The sequence below is a fragment of the Ischnura elegans genome, chromosome 10 (genome assembly GCF_921293095.1).
Source record: "Ischnura elegans chromosome 10, ioIscEleg1.1, whole genome shotgun sequence".
NCBI classification, from domain to species: Eukaryota; Metazoa; Arthropoda; class Insecta; order Odonata; family Coenagrionidae; genus Ischnura; species Ischnura elegans.
Genome location: NC_060255.1, coordinates 94,277,441 through 94,294,661, shown reverse-complemented (window position 1 = coordinate 94,294,661; position 17,221 = coordinate 94,277,441).

Here is a 17,221-nt window from a genome sequence, read left to right as displayed (position 1 = left end):
TGAAGCAAGTAATTGGATAAATAGAACGAATCATGCGAGTGGCTTGATTCATAAACATCGAATCTCCAAAAAAGAACGACTTCGCATGTCTCTAATAATCAAGCCTAACTTCAAAAATAATATTTCTACAAACACGAATGTTACTCGTATGAGTATGAATTGGGGATCTGATGAGTCTTAAATATGTTTTTTCTACATGTTGGCTTCACCATGTATTTATATTTATGCCAGTATATATTCGCTTATGGCGACCTGTGTGGTTGAGAATTTAATATATGTCACCAGAATTGTTGATTTCTTCTCGTTGGGATCGGCGTTCCCCGAAACGCATGTGAGCTACTGTCTTTGTGAATGTCTATCTTTCATTTCATTTCCTCTTCCGTGTATTTCTTCGTCGGCGGCGGGAACCATGCTCAGAGCCATCTGTCGGACAGCAAATTGTGCTTAATCTACTTAAAGGGCTCATAGAAAGAAATTGGCTGCATCGACTCACCCAATGAAAAAAATGCTAATTAAACTAATACGGGTAGTACGGTGGTCAGAGCGTCTACTCGAAAAGCAGAAGGCCCGTGGTGCGATTTCCGGTCGAGATGGAATTGCTTCCATGTATTTTCAGCCGCCATTCCATCTATTTGCCACCGCAAAACATTGTTATGTGTGTAATATTTCTAGTCCTGCCGCGTGAACGGCGGTGAAATATCCAAGAATAGGGTGGTTTCCTATTGCCTAAATCGAAAGATTATTACTCCTGGATACGAATTTCACACTTTTAGATTTTTAAATGACGATATCTATTTTTTGCGATTCAATGAAAAGTGAAAAATTTCAAGCGCGCGAAAACGCGACGGCTAAGTATGAATGCTGGGAAAATCCCGTGTGACGTCATTCTGGTTCCCGCTGTCGGCATGTGAGGTGACCTTGGGGCGAGGCTTTGAGTGCTGATACGATGCAGGTTGCTAGCAGGTAGCAGAGTACCCTGCTAGCAGGTAACGCTTGGATTAAATAATGATTATTAATACCCTATCAAACGAAGGAAACTTTCCGACGTTAGGCAGTTTTAATAAGTGATTATTAAGACAGGTTTCCCTGAGCTCTGTGCCTCATGCATGCATTGGTAATCTCAGACGATGTAAAACTCCTATCTACTCGTATAGAAACTAGGTCCCTATGACGTCACGTGGAGTGGCATCGCATGGGCGCCAATCTGGCCTTTTTCAAATGAGGTTAAAATTGACCATTGCCATTCGTCTAAACCGGTATTTCTACAACCAAATAATTTGTATATTATGAATACACTAATGGTTGGTAACGAATCGCAATCAATGCCTTTCGTTTTCTTTGACGAAGGAAACTACCCTATTGCCATGAGAAAATATTACCCTTGACCGGGAATCGAACCACGGACCCTTGGCCTTCTGAGCCACTGCGCAGACCACTAGGCTGTCCAAGTTCTTCAATTCCTGTGGCAATTATACCGAGACTCATGGTACTAGGTGTTAGGCCCTCGCGGTCCATCAAGGATGGCAACGCGAAGGAGTAAGTACTTCCAAGAAGCCACAACCGGTTGAGAGCCTCAACCCCGAAAGCAAAAGGTCCGTGGTTCAATTCCCGGTCCAGGGGAATTTTTTTCTCACGGCAATTCTTGTGCATTGCTATGTTTTCGTTCTCCTATTTCTTTGTTTCTTCGTGTATTTTTATTTATGTTTTTTTTAACTGCATCCGGCTCTACATGTATATAGGTACCTATCCCCGTCTGTACATTGAATTCGAGATCCATCTCTTGATTCATATTTATGAGCGTTTGCACGCGTGGACATATGCTAATTTGTTAGAGTCAACATTGCTGATTAGCGTACATAGCCAGTTCGATCCTTTCAACATAACGGTTAAACAAATCGTCATGGCTTCGCTGAGACATCATCATCCTAGGATCAGAACAGCTGTTCTCTTGCTTTAGTACAACGAAGTCGCAAGAATCGCATAAGCCATTTTTTTCAGTAAAACACGCCTTTTTTCGTCTCCGAAAGAATGCTTCGCCATCGCCAATGCTCAATTATGGCATTTGTGATTTTAATTTTTCTGGTGAATACTTGTGACGAATATTTCTCGGGTTTTCAGCCAGGTTAATACTTTTATGTAAGCCGACGTTTCGGGAGACGACTTGTCTCCCATCTTCAAGGCCGTGTTACTTTATGGAAGTCCAATTTCACACTGAACCGGATCGACCGTTTTCCGAGGACAACAATGTGGCTCAGGTGTCGTCCGATTGGCTGTAGGTCTTTTGAAATTCTTCACGTTCAACCCTTATGTTTTTTATACAGCTGATTACAGGTCTCCATGTATTGCTAAGATGAAAGCCGGTGTCCCGATTGAAATTTTTGGGATTGAGGCGGATCTCTATTGCTTCCTTAATTATGCGGTCCCAGTAACGTTGTGCGTGGCAAAGGGTTTTTGTATCTTCCCATTTAATAGCATGGTCTTCTTTAATGCTGTGTTCCGCCACGGCCGACTTTTCTGGTTGAGCTAATCTGAAAAATCTTCGGTGTTCTTTCAGCCTCTTCTCAATCGTTCGCCTGTCTCCCCCACATATATTTTACCACATTCACAAGGTATTCCATAAACCCCCAGTGTCTTCAGGCCGATCGGATCTACATCTACATAATATCCTGCGAGCCACCTCTAGGGTGTTTGGCAGGGGGTGATCAATCACCAGCATGCATTGGACTCCCACATGCACACCACACCGTCCAAAAAACGTCACGTACTTATACTAACAAATTATACTACCCTATGCTGTTAGAAATAATAATAAAATTAAGAAAAATGCAATAAGTTTTACATAGGTTAGTTGGCTACATTACAAGTCATGCAATCTATCTCTGAGTTCCATCGCTGCCGTTATAATCTCGTAATGATCGTGGAAAAAATGATATTCTGAATCTGTCAGTTCTACAGTCTATCTCTCTTATTTTATTTATATGATCTGATCTTCCGTAGTATGTTGGCGTCCGTAAGATATGGTTAACTTCGTTAGAAAAGACACTGCTCTTGAATTTATCTAAAGGGTTTAATCTATTTTTCAATCTACGGTCCGACAGAGATTCCCATCCGAGTTTATCTATTACCCTCTTTTACCCTCACCAAGCGGTGCCTTAATTTAGGTGGTGGGAGATGGATGGTTTTGACGTTATACCGTCGTAGAATGCGGTGGATCTTACCAGATATGATTAGCCAGGTATGGTCAATACCAGATATGGTCAATGCTTACTTAAAAGCATTAACCTGGCTGAAAACCCGAGAAATATTCGTCACAATGCATTTGTGGTTTGAACGTAAAGAGAACCGACCAATTGCGGCGCCGAAAATCATGTCAATAGTTTCGAATCTTATTCTGCCCTGAGATTATATTAGATAGTCACGGCAGGTGTGTGGATTAGCTGCATTCGTACCCGCTTCGCTATCAAGATTGCCGATACGCAAACATATGTGAAAATACTTTCCACGGATGTTATCTGAAAGAGATTTTGAGAAGAAAAGATGCTGGTCGTGATGTGACAATTTTTAATAACAATAAAAATAAATAATTTTATTACTCCACACACAAATTACATGACAATAGCAGAAATAAGTAATATTAGGAAGCCGCGAAGGATAATCTGTTTGAGGCTACCATCCAAAATAATAATAATACATTATGCTTTACATATAGTGTAGCTCATTTTATGTTACCTTGATAATCTATACTAACAAAGCTTAAGTACGTGCATGAAAAAAACAACTAAGGTAGTATTTATAATTCGTTTACATCAATATTTTATAACAATATTTGTTCTACACTTTCTTGAGTGAGAAGCCAAGAATGTGCATTTTGCAAAATCTTTTTCAAAGACTTTGAAATAAAACATGACTGGGGTAACAAATTAAAAACCTTTGGTCGCACCTACAAAAAACATCTTTTAAACAAAGTCAAATTTGGTTGTGGTAAGGGCACACTTATTTAACGCAGGGTAAAGGGAGGAGGCAGGGAATATTTGAGAGCTACTTACCACTTCTAGCATAAACACATCGTAGGACCTTATCAATATATAGATGCCTCAACGGAAGCAAACGCAATTTTAACTCTATGCATGACGCGTCTTAAAGGGAAGTAATAATTACAATATTTGACCTTATTCAATTACAAAGCTCATGGCATACAATAAGCATAATGTATAATAGAAATTAGTCACCCCAGAATAGGACTATTTTGGTGAGGTTGACATTCGATAGATATGGCAGCAAATATAAACAAAAATATCTATTCATCAAGCAAGTTTATGCAAATAAAAGTGTTCACATTACAAATAAATCGAAATCAGTGCACAATAGCAAAAAATACTAATAATAACTATTTAAAACTTGTCCGGATGCTTAAATTGCTTATTAAATCAATCCCTACCCAAAAATTTTAAAAATGCTTTCGATATTCTTCTGGAAAAAATAGGCAGGCTCTCAATTTGCCGAGAAACTTGGAATCATACCCAATTTCTGTTGATTCCCTCGGGAGTCTCAGATAAATTTTATGGAAATTACATTGATAAGAGTGTCTAAAGACTTAAACATTATGATTTGAAACGGAAATACTGTGCTTTGTTCTTAGCTTACCTTACATCGGCATGATTCATTTTTATGATCTCCCCCATTATAAATTACAGTATTCCCCCTGTATTCTTAACTCTCAGAACAGATATAAAACTCGCAGAGGTGAACTTTTAAGTCTTATGAATAATTGGAATGAGGAGATAGTTCTTGAAATTTGCAGAATTACTCTTCGTATTTTGATCTGACCTTTTCTGATCGGTCGATTATTTGAAATGTGTACGCCACCCCAAAAAGTCAAATCATATTGTATTCTTGAGTTATCTAAAACAGAATACACAGATCTGGTTGCAGAAATGTTCGTTTCGTACGCTTCCACATTTGAGACCATTATTTTTCGATTAAAAATTAAAATTAACAGAAAAAAGACCGATGTATACGTTATCATGAGGAAGAGACAAAAGAATTGCGACGCCCGCATAAAACAAGAGTTTCCAAGCATGTCACTCCAAAGGCGACATTAACTGTCACCCAGCGGTTAGTGTGTCAACTGCAAACACGAGGCCCAAGTTTAAAATAAAGCCTGAATCACACGACAATTTTTTTCCGTCCCCTCCGAGTCGCTCCAATTATGGCGGAAAGTATTACGTTCTGTCTCCTCCGTATATCATTTAGAATCTGTCTCTCCTCACCCACCATATCGAGCACTTCGTCGTCCCTCCTCCTCTCCGTCCACTTCACTTTCTCCAATCTTCTCCACACCCACATCTCGAGCGCCTCCAGTCTCCAAACAAGACTCTCAAACAAGACTAGCCTTTTCTTTAAACTCTTACATAAGAATCCTTCACGCAATATAAAAAAACATTAATTTTTTTAATGATGAAACGATGACACCGCAAAATGATCTCTGTACTAAATACCTCACGGAGAAATGGATGCTCTATCATGTCGTACTTGAGGCTTCAGGTGTTCGTTCTAAACGAGTCTTACACTCTATCCAGTCTTGGGCTATCTTCAACTTCTCATCTACACCTACATACAAACCTGCAAGCCGCCTCTATATAGGCGTATTCAACTTCTCATCTACACCTACATACAAACCTGCAAGCCGCCTCTATATAGGCGTATGTTTATGACAGCAGCCGTTAACAAATGAAAAGGAAACGCTGTAACGAAATTACGCGTAGAATTTATTAAAGGCCTTTATATTTCGGGGGAAAAACAAATTCCCATATCTATCCGTTCGGCAAAATATCTCTCTTCCTTTTTCTCTTCTGTCGGATCTTGAAATATAATGGGGTTCTAATATTGTAGCGGAGGAATCGTCCATGACAACGGAGATTATTTATTTTAACGACGGTGAGATTAGAGTAAACAGAGGATTGAAGATATTGTGTTTTGAGAACGAAGTAAGAGTTAATGTGTACCACTTCTACTGAAATAAATGTGTTAAGTGTTCCGGAAAGAGGAATAGTTGTTTTTTTGGAACCCTCGCACGTAACAACTGGTGTCAGAAGGGGACAAATACATAAATTATAGTGTTTGTTTTTTGTATGAGGCACGACTCAATCGAAGTAGGAGCATGGCTTCAAAGGCAGCTAAGTTGAGTGAGTTGAAAGTGGCGGATTTGAAGCGCGAGTTGGCGGAACGTGACATGGAGACTAGCGGGACGAAAGCAGTCCTTCAATTGCGACTTCGTGAGGCGCTTCAGGCTGAAGGTGTGGACCCAGAGGATTTCTCATTCGAGATGGAAGTCGGCGCGCATGAATTCACGCATTTCCTCACTGTATTTAAAGAAGAGCGTGCCGAGTATTCCAGAACTTTGAAGGAAACTGCCAGTAATATTCGCACGATCAAAGACGAATTGCTGGCGAAGATCTATGAAGTAAAATGTGGGTTGGAAGACGACGTCAGAGAATTAAAGGACAAGCTTGAAAATGACGTTAGCGGAGTAAAAGATGAGCTGGAAGCAGATGTCAACGAGATGAAGGAAGAACTAAAATACGTTACTTCGGAAGTACAAGGCGTGCAATAGAGATTAAGGAACGTAAAAGAGGATTTAAAAATGGTAGAAGTCGACGTAGAGAAGCGTATTGAAGATCGTCTGAAAATTCTCGCTCAAGAATTGACGCAAACGGGCACTGTTGGAGTATTGTCAGGACTAGCTCCTAGTATCAAGGCTGTGCGTGTAAAACCACCTATATACGACGGCAAGATTCCTTGGTCTACTTACTTCAAACAGTTTGAAGCCGCGGCCAACGCCAACGGGTGGACGAAGGAAGACAGAGCTACGGGCTTGATTGTGGCGCTGCGAGGAGACGCTTTGAACATTCTTCGAGCGATGCCTGACCATGAACACAGGAATTACGAGTGTCTGGTGGGCCCACTTGAAATGAGGTACGGTGACGAACACCTTCAACAAGTCTACCACAGCCAATTGCTCACTAGACGTCAAAACCGTGGCGAGATACTGCAGGAATTTGAAGCGGACATCGCGCGACTCGTTTTCTTGGCTTATCCCTCGGCGCCCAGTGAATTTATTGAGCGATTGTCAGCAGAGTCTTTCGTGGTTGGTGTGGCTGATCCGGAACTGCAGAGAGCTCTACGCTTAATGCACCCAAAAACTTTGGACGACGCACTAGCCCGAGCCTTGGAATTCCAAGCGGCTACCGAAACTTCAAAAATTCAAACTCGTGTCCGAAGCACGAGCGAAGAAGAATCTCTCGAAGATAGAATCGAAAAGATCGTCTCAAAATTTTTACGGAGGACAGGACAACCCACAAAAAGAGATATACGCTGTTGGGATTGCGGGGAGCTTGGACATTTCCGTAGTCGCTGCCAAAATAGTACGATGCGGCAGGGAAACTAAAAAGGGCCGGCGCAGAGGGGCAAGCGTCGGGGAGTGGCCCTGTGACCCCGCAAGAAGTAATAAAAATTGTCTCTCTTGTACGCCGGGTGGACAGTCTTTTTGTGGATGGGTACGTGAATGGCGTGGGTCATGCTATGCTGTTGGATACTGGCGCCTCAACCACGATTCTCAGGAAAGGTACCGCGAGAGGAGATCTCCAGCCTACAAGAGCGGACCTAAGAACTGCCACAGGTCAAGCCGTTAAAACATACGGGGAGATGGACGTCAACATCACTTTGGGAGATAAAAAGAGTAAACATTGAGTGATAGTGGCCGACATCGTAGAAGATGTCATCTTGGGAATGGATGTTTTGTTAGAATTGGGGGTGACTTTGGACTTGAAACGAAAATATCTCAAAGTGGATGGCGAAGAAATAGTCCTATACGATCGACGGAGAGAGGCTGTAAAAGTTGTCGTCGATACGGATGAGGTTCTTCCTCCCAAAAGTGACAATGTCATCTTGGGTCGCCCGGTCAATATTGATGGGATGGTGTCGGGAATCGTCGAACCTATATCCGAAATTCGTCGAGGAATTTTGGTGGGAAGAACTATGGCTGCCACCCAAGATACCACACTGATACGAATTATGAATGTGAGCGACGCGTCGGTGACTCTGAAGAAGGGAACGCAAGTCGCCTTGTGCCATCCGATAGCGTCAGTCAATTGTGGACGTACGAATGCGGTGAAACCTCAAATGAACGCCGAGAAATTGACGAAACTTTCGGAAGCTCTACAGCTAACGAAGACGAAGTTAACGACAACGTAAAAGGACGAGATTTTTAAGTTACTGAGTGATTATCAGGACATTTTTGCGTCAGAAGAGTGCCCATATGGAATAACGAAGCTGGTGTGGCACAGAATAAATACCGGTAATGCTCCATCTATTCGCCAACGGCCGCGACGACTGCCGTTCAGCAAACGGGAGGAAGCAGAGAGAATTATCCAGGATATGCACGGGCAAGGTGTCATTGAACCGTCAAGTAGTCCCTGGACGTCACCGGTAGTTTTGGTGAAGAAAAAGGACGGGTCGACTAGATTTTGTGTAGACTACAGGCAACTAAACAGCAAGACCGTCAGAGACAGTTATCCTCTACCCCGAGTAGACGACACCCTAGACACCTTGGTCGGAACCCATGTGTTCTCGACGCTAGACTTGAAAAGTGGATATTGGCAAGTAGAAATGGAGCCGAAAGATAAAGAGAAGACGGTATTTTCAACTGGTACTGGCCTTTGGCAATTTACAGCAATGCCCTTTTGGACTGTGTAACGCCCCTGCGACTTTTGAGAGGCTAATAGAGATGGTTCTCCGAGGACTATCATGGAAAACTTGTTTGGTTTACCTGGACGATGTAATTGTGCTCGGTAGAACATTTGACGACCATCTCACGAATTTAAAAGAGGTCTTTCAAAGGTTAAGGGAAGCCAAGTTGAAACTGAATCCAAAGAAATGCAGCTTTTTCAGGAAAAAGTCAAGTACTTGGGTCACATTGTCTCTAAGGATGGTGTGTCAGTAGACCCTGAGAAGACGCATGCTGTGGAACATTGGCCAGTTCCGAGAGACGTGCGCGAACTCCGAAGTTTCCTTGGATTATGCACATACTATCGACGCTTTGTTCTTAGATTTGCCGACATGGCCAAACCGTTGACTCGTCTGACAGAAGAAGGTCGAGAATATGTTTGGAGCGAAGACAGCCAAGCAGCCTTTGAAAAGTTGAAGACGTTGTCGGCCACTGCGCCTATCCTGAACTATCCACGTGCTACTGGCATGTTTGTACTCGACACGGATGCAAGTAACGTGGGAATTGGCGCTGTCCTGTCACAGATTCAGGATGGACAGGAGAAAGTAATTGCTTACTTCAGTAAAGTTTTGTCAAAACCCGAAATAAATTATTGCGTGACCAGGCGGGAATTTTTGGCTGTAGTGAAATCAGTTGAACATGTCCACAAGTATCTGTACGGGAGGAAGTTTCTACTTCGGACGGACCATGGCGCGTTGATATGGCTGATGTAATTCAAGAACCCTGAATGACAAATCGCCCGCTGGTTAGCGCGCCTGCAAGAATATGAGTTCGAGATTAAACATCGGGCTGGAGTCATCCATATGAATGCTGATGCCTTATCCAGGAGGCCGTGTCTGGCGGAATGTGGCCATTGCTTACGACAAGAAGGCAGAATTAGTCAGGCAAGACGAATGACTGTGGTCGACGACGGTTGGGTACCCACTGCTCTTCGTACCATCTACCGATTTGATCGATAGATTTTTCTTCCTCATAGGAAAATCTACTAAAATTGGTAGAATATTAATTGTGTACGCATGGTTTCGCTAGGTAGGGCCTCCTTTGCTTTCATAGCACTGGAGTGTTTTATCCCTATTTCCCCCCCTTCCATTCCCTTCCTTTCCCTGGAGGCGTCGGCGGGCTCCGATCGCGACGGCGCCTCTATCCTTTTTCCTTCCTCTCCAGCCCCTCCCCGGGTGTCCTGGCGTACAAGCCTCGGGCTTGGTTCCGGGCCCCGGTGTGTTGTACCCTTAGCAGGGTTCGCCTTGAACCCTCACAATTCCTGCTCTTCGTACCAAACAATCGGAAGATTCGGAAATCGGTAAGATAATCCGTTGGAAAGAAGCGGGACGCCGACCTGGGTGGGAATAAGTGGCTCCTTTGAGTCAAAAATTAAAGTCGTATTGGGCACAATGGGACAGCTTGGAGTTATACGACGGAGTTTTGAAGCGGGTGGTCGAGAGTATCGATGGAACTTCTTCGAGGACACAGGTCGTCGTTCCCCAGAAGTTGGTACCTGAAATTTTACATAATCTGCACGATGGGAGCTCCGGAGGTCATTTTGACATCAGTAAAACACTAGCCAAAGTCAAAGAGCTGTCCGGACCCACCGGACCCCCCCCTGGCTACGCTATTGCATCCTGTGGAACAGCACTTATCCAAGTCGACAATGACATTATAATTTCTACTAACGAAATGAGAGTCTTGCGTAGTTTTTAAAGTTAAATAAACGATATAATCATGCAATACAGTACATTGAGAATTTTGAAAGTGGAATTCGTACAAAAGTGAGATTTCATATTTTAATCGGTCGATTTTATTCGTTCATTATGAGCTCATCGCTCGCCTTCGTTAGTCATTTGTTTTCCAATGCCCGTGGCTTCATCCGGGATTTTCTCATTCTTTTAAAGGATTGCCGGGCGTTTCTTCATCTTCTTCGCCTTGCCTTCCTTCTGTGGTCGCTTACTGCCGCACGGAATACAAAAGAGGCTCAAAAACTTTGAGAAAGTCCACCTTTTCTTTTCCTCTTGGTCGATAATCGACTCCTGGATACTTGGTTCAGTTGATGATAGGCTCTGCATCTATATGGTACATTTATGAAAGGTCGCGTGTTAGTTGACGTTAAATCATATGCGGCAAGTTATATTCTCATCTTTTATGTGTTACAGATATATATCTAGTGGCAATATATATCTAGCAAAAAATATTGCGATTCAATTATAATTTCCTTGTTTTATTAGTTGCCCTCTGAAATTAGTACTAATATCGAACAAAATAGTAAACTCGATCAATAATTTCAAAAACCAGCACTAATTCTGGAGGGTTAACTCTTATCCAATCAGGATTGGCATGTTTTGAGGAGATACGAAGCATTCAGTGGAATATTAAAATTCCCCAATTATATTTTTTAAATATTTACTGTCACGGTAAATACCGTTTTTCCGTTATCAAAAGCTATGACTAAAAGTGGATAATAAATATCCATCGTTGGTGACCGAGTGATATTGTGGGCACATGTGACAATTGGACTAGCATTCCATGTCAAAGAAAAGTCTACTGTAAAGAGTTTAGCATAGGATATAATAGGCGATAAATGTTCGCACAGGGAAGAAATTTCAAGTCTCGGTATATCCTACTCATTTTTTTCCTGCTTGGTAATAAAGTAAACGAGTGTAGGGTGAATTTCATCTTTGAAGACTACCCTCGTTTCAATGGAAGTGCAAAGAACATCCAAATGAATGGACATGGGCCGATACAAAAATAAAATTACAAATTCAATACGTCACATTTACTTACTTTACCCCGCGTTTTACCTTTAAAAGCTATTCATTTAATTTAAATTCCAATAATTTTAATGATTAATAATTAAATTCAACTCATGGGAACTGATATCGTTTCCACAATTTAGTGATGCATTGACATCGCTGAGTTTGCGTCGCTTTACAATCATCGAATATAGCTTCTTAAAATTACGTCTTACCTCATGAATATTTTCAAAATCGACAATCAGTGGATTCGGTGAATTTATCTGGACGTTTTGTGCGTCATGCTTCTCATCTTCATCATCTCCTGAATAGTGAATAGCTCCTAGGTCTGAGCCTGACTCTAGTTGGTCGCTGCAACTCATCTTCACCTCTGATTCGTCCCCAAATCCCTCCGTTTGCACGGCCGCATCTCTGCACTCCACTTTGGAGGCCCTCTTTCGTCGTCGGCGATCTTCGTGTACGGGCCAGAATCTCTCCATCGCCAGCGTGGTAATGTACCCCTCCAGAAAGAGCAGCTCCATGCAGCTGTCCTCCAACACCGATGTCACGAGGGCATCGAAGTACCTCGAAAGCACTGCGTCTTCCACCGCCATTGCAAATGATGAGTTTTTTTCCCAAACGTAACCACAAGAAGAATATCCGATGGTTTGTGCGATTAATTCAGCACTTGCGATTACTTTGCAGTCGAGGTAGTGTCAACTTCAGTAAACAGTCGCACGAATGCTCAAAATAGCTGCTTTCTCACAATCCAAGGCAGAGAAAATGATCGTCCAGACTTTCTTTCAACAATCACCTGTAACTATGAGAGCATATATTGCTCACTGCCCAGCAACCGGCACATCCAGGACATGAGTTAGAGAGCATTGTTGTCTTCATCACTTCATCCAGTGGCGTAACTATGGGGGGGGGGGGGGAGAGGGGAAAGATCCCCCTACCCCCAAAGCCTCAGAGAAATAAAAGCATGTTTAAAGCTATTGACTAGTTTTGACATATAATAACTGCATCTGCTTAAATTTAAATTTTGAGTGCCAAAATGATGTAAAATGTATATCCAGGCATAGGGGCGCAGATAAGAATTAAGGCTAGGGAGGGTTTTAGGCGCAACTAATACTTACGGGTGTGGGGGTATTGCATACCCATCAGGGTAAGCAGGAGTTGCGGGGGCCCTCCTCCAGAAAAATGTTAAGAACAATTGTTCAAAATGGCGAGTTTTACGGCTTTCTGAGGGCTATTTGATTAATCCTAAAACCATTCTATAAGTAATACCATAGAGTAAGTATATTCTTATATACTTACTCTATGGTAATACTGATCCAATTAAGTAAAATGGATTAAACTTAAAAATTTCTTTCGTTGTCTTCATCAGTGTATCCTAATGTCAATAAGGACAATTCATGCATGTGCTTCCATTGAAGATCGGTCGTATACTACAGCAGGAATACACGGCGTCAACCCTTTGTAGCCATTACTATTTTAAAGAAACAAATTCTCTTTATATTAGATAGTTTAATGGACGAGTAGACATTTACAATTCCAATACACAATTAGGACTGAGATTTTTAAAACTTGCGTGACTCTTTATTATCGCGTTTGAAAGAATTGATTTTTGGAAAATTAATAGTTTTACTTTTCTCGACATTTTAAACAAATATGCTGTCCCCTATTGGCCATCTAGCGATTTGATCGATGGATTTTTCTTCCTTATAGGAAAACCCACTAAAATCGCTGGCACATTAATTGCTTATGCTTGGTTTCGCTAATAGTAGGGACTCTTCGCTTTTGTAGCGTTGGGGTGTTTTTCCCTCGTCCCGTCCCTTCCGTCCCTTTCCTTTCCCAGGGGCGTCGTCGGTCTCCTATAGCGGCGGCGCCTCTTTCCTTTTCCCTTCCTCTCCTCCCCCTCCCCGGGTGATCGGGCGTATAAGCCACTGGCTTGGTTCCCGGCCCCGGTGTGTTGTATTCTCAAAGGACTCCCCTGAGCTCTCATACTTTCTTTCTGTCCCCTATTGGCCGGGCGTTGAACGGTGCAGATACCTCCTTGCATGATTTCTCAGAAATAATCCAGGGATTGAGTGAGCATTCGGGTACTTCAGACGGACCGTTCGCGCCCATGTGAAACGGGCCTAAAATTTTCTCCACCGGACAGATCCAGAGTGCCTAGTGGGCCGTAGTTTGGAGATCCCTGATCTAAATGAGGAAAGTTCGTAAAAGATGGAATCATCTTTCCCTTACCTCGTAATACCTCGGATGGAAAGAACACAACAGACATTATCAAGCGTAGGTTTACCCCATCTATGAGGAAATTTCACGAGAAAGAGGCCTTTGCTACTATGCTCGATGAACACGATGACTGGATACGAGTAAAGAGGCCGTGAAAAGATCCGTGCAGTCTGAGACACTTTACGGAACAGAAACTTTGGGAAAACTGATGAGAAAATAATAGGAACGGAAGAAAAGATTTCCCAGGTCTAACAACAGGTAAGATTTCCAATATCTCCTCCAAATACAATATCATACCTAGGAAAAAGACCCAGGTTGGGCAAAATACAGCTGTTCAGCACTTATTTAATAGCATTCATGGTTAAAAACGTAATAATACGTCCATACGCATTTTAGCTACTTGGTAGGAGACATAATGTTACGTCTGTAATCATTTAAAATTGATATACTTATGATAACCAAATTTTATCTCACTCCAATACCCTGAACCCTCCAAACCCTAAAATAAAACTTAAAACATAGATAAAGTAAAAATCAACCTAATAACAATAGAAGAATTATACCGACAGATTTTCAAAATTGTTTTAAAATGAACAGAAACAAGGAATGCGCCCCCATAAGGCAGGCCACCTTTATTGTGGTAATATTGTGAACAGTTTGAGTGCAAAAATTACGGAGGGAAAATGAATTGTTAGAATGCAGTTGTAATCACCAGCATTCCTACTGTGTAACATGTTTTTTTCCTCTGTGGAATTCCCACACTGAGGTGCAGTGGCGGGTGACTTCATAAATGCAACGGGAGTACAGAAAGCGTAATCGTAACACACAGATGTAGAATGAATCAGGCTGGGAGCCGCTGGAGACTCGGAGGCTGCGCGCTAGGCTTAGATTGCTTGAACAATTGAGAATGGATATCTTTAAGAGCGACACGGAGAACATTATATTAAGCCCCACCATATTTCCAGATCCAACAGAAGCGATAAATTAAGAGATATCATTTGCCGAACAGATAGGTATGAGAATTCATATTTCCCCCGCACAGAAAGGACTTTAATAAATGTTTGGTGAAACTTCGTCTAGAGTATTTCCTATTTATTTTTTAACAGCTAGCGTCCTGGCAACCGCCGCCAAACGTCTATTGAGGTCGCTAGCGGGGTAATATGTAATGTAGGTGAAATGTCTGCCGCTGGGAAATGATAGATTATTTCCTTGAATAACACATAATTTGTATTTTCGGCAGCTCTCCATAGCCATTACCGGCGCCTGAGGCACTAAAAATTCAATTTAATCATCGAAGAGGTCTTTCATATGGGATTTAAGAATTAATTAGATTTAGACATTAATTTCTCAGATCTTTTCCTTTTGAGGAAATGATCTGTGCGAGTCCATCACTTACCTTTTCTGTGATTTGAGACCAATTTTTATCACCGGTCGACCACTCGAAGTTTCATTTTTCACGCTATACACAAAAAACAACTATATAACTTAATCATCCATCCATCGTGACTGGTTTTAAATTCCTTTTATCATTCCATAATCTCTTTAATAAAAAAAATCATTAATTTGCTTCCACAAATGATTCTTGACTAAAATCGTCTCGGCGTCTTTTTCTGTTCAAATAGACGAGCAATTATTTTTTTTACTTTCTTTCAAACACCAGCAACTGAGGGCGTGGTCGACTTTAGGTCATTGTCTTTTTGTGGGGCTGTTCATACCTTTCCGTTGCCCCATGCTGTTATGCAATACTCTTTGGCAATAATGAATCGGAGTTTTGATGGACAGGCAAGTGGCCTGTAAATACTCAACAATTGTACAACAATAAGGAAACCAAAAATAAATTCGTGCATTTAAAAAAAACTGGCTATTTTCATGTTTCTAATAAAAGAGAGTTAATTACTTTCCGAGGCGCATTGATGGTATGCAATATTGCAATCGACTTTAGACATGTTTCGCCTTGATTGCATGCATACCCCTCCGAGACAATGCGTCTGAGACCTGATGAGCGTAGACAAGTGGATTTTAGATACTCAACCATTATTTTTAAATATTATTTGTTAAGCTACTGACGTAAAAACTTCCAATGGAGAGCCATCTAAAAGATTTCCATTTTTAGATTTTCCCTGACATTACAGGGGAACACGACCGCTCCATAATCCGTCTCCGATTTAGAATAAAAAGAACAAAATCGCGGGAGAATCGTTATTTGACGTAGACGAGTCAGTATTTTATAATTTCTCTGAAACAGCAATGATAGAGATTATGTCGGATTATGCCTCCCCAGAATGTATGGAAATTTTTCGAAGATTAAGTCATTTTTAAGATGGCTCCCCAATGAAAGTTTTTATTTCACCAGCTTAACAAACAGTGCAAACATCTGATCAAATCCAAAAGGATCGAAAATATGGCTGAACCGTTTCAACCGTTCTCTACAATAGGGTAGTTTCCTTCATCAAAGAAAACGAAAGGCATTGATTGCGATTCGTTACCCACCATTAGTGTATTCATAATATATAAATTATTTCGTTTTAGAAATACCGGTTTAGACGAATGGCAATGGTCCATTTTTATCCTCATTTGAAAAGGGCCAGATTGGCGCCCATGCGATGCCACTCCACGTGACGTCACAGGGATCTAGTTTCTATACGAGAGGATAGGAGTTATACATCGTCTGAGATTACCTATGCATGCATGAGGCGCAGAGCTCAGGGAAACATGTATTAATAATCACTTATTAAAACTGGCTAAGGTCGGAAAGTTTTCCTCGTGTGATAAGGTATTATTAATCCTTATTTAAGCCAAGCGCTACCAGCCAGCAGGGTACTCAGCTACCCGCTAGCAGCCTGCGTCGTATCAGCGCTCAAGACTCGCCCCAAGGTCACCTCACTTTGCGGCAGCGGGAACCAGAAATACGTCACACGGACTTTTCCCTTTCCATTCCTACTTAGCCCTCGTGTTTTCGCACGCTTGAAAATTTTCACTTTTCATTTAATCGCGAAAAATAGATATCGTCATTTAAAAATCTAAAAGCGTGAAATACGTACTCCAGGAGTAATAATCTTTCGATTTAGGCAATAAAAAAATAATAGGTACCACCCTATTTTAACCGTTGCTCTACTAATGTTTCTTTTTCCAAATAATAATTGTATATTTTGTGAATGGGTCAATAGATTTTATTATTATTTTTATTATAATTCACCCGTCAATAGACATAATTATTATTATTATCACAGTAAAAACCAATCTAAAATGAAATTATTACGGAGGCTTCCGCGGTTAGTTATTTGGTGATGGTTTTCCGGGTTTACACCGCGTTGATACATGTTTTGCGGACGACAGTTTCGGGCGCGTTCCAGCTCCCGTCTTCGGGTCCAAATGATTTGCAGATCTGTGATCCTTATTTATTTACAGCTAGTCAGACGGATGTTGATTTTTAATTCCATTGTTGGAAAAGCCGTTTGAAAGATGAGGATAAAGG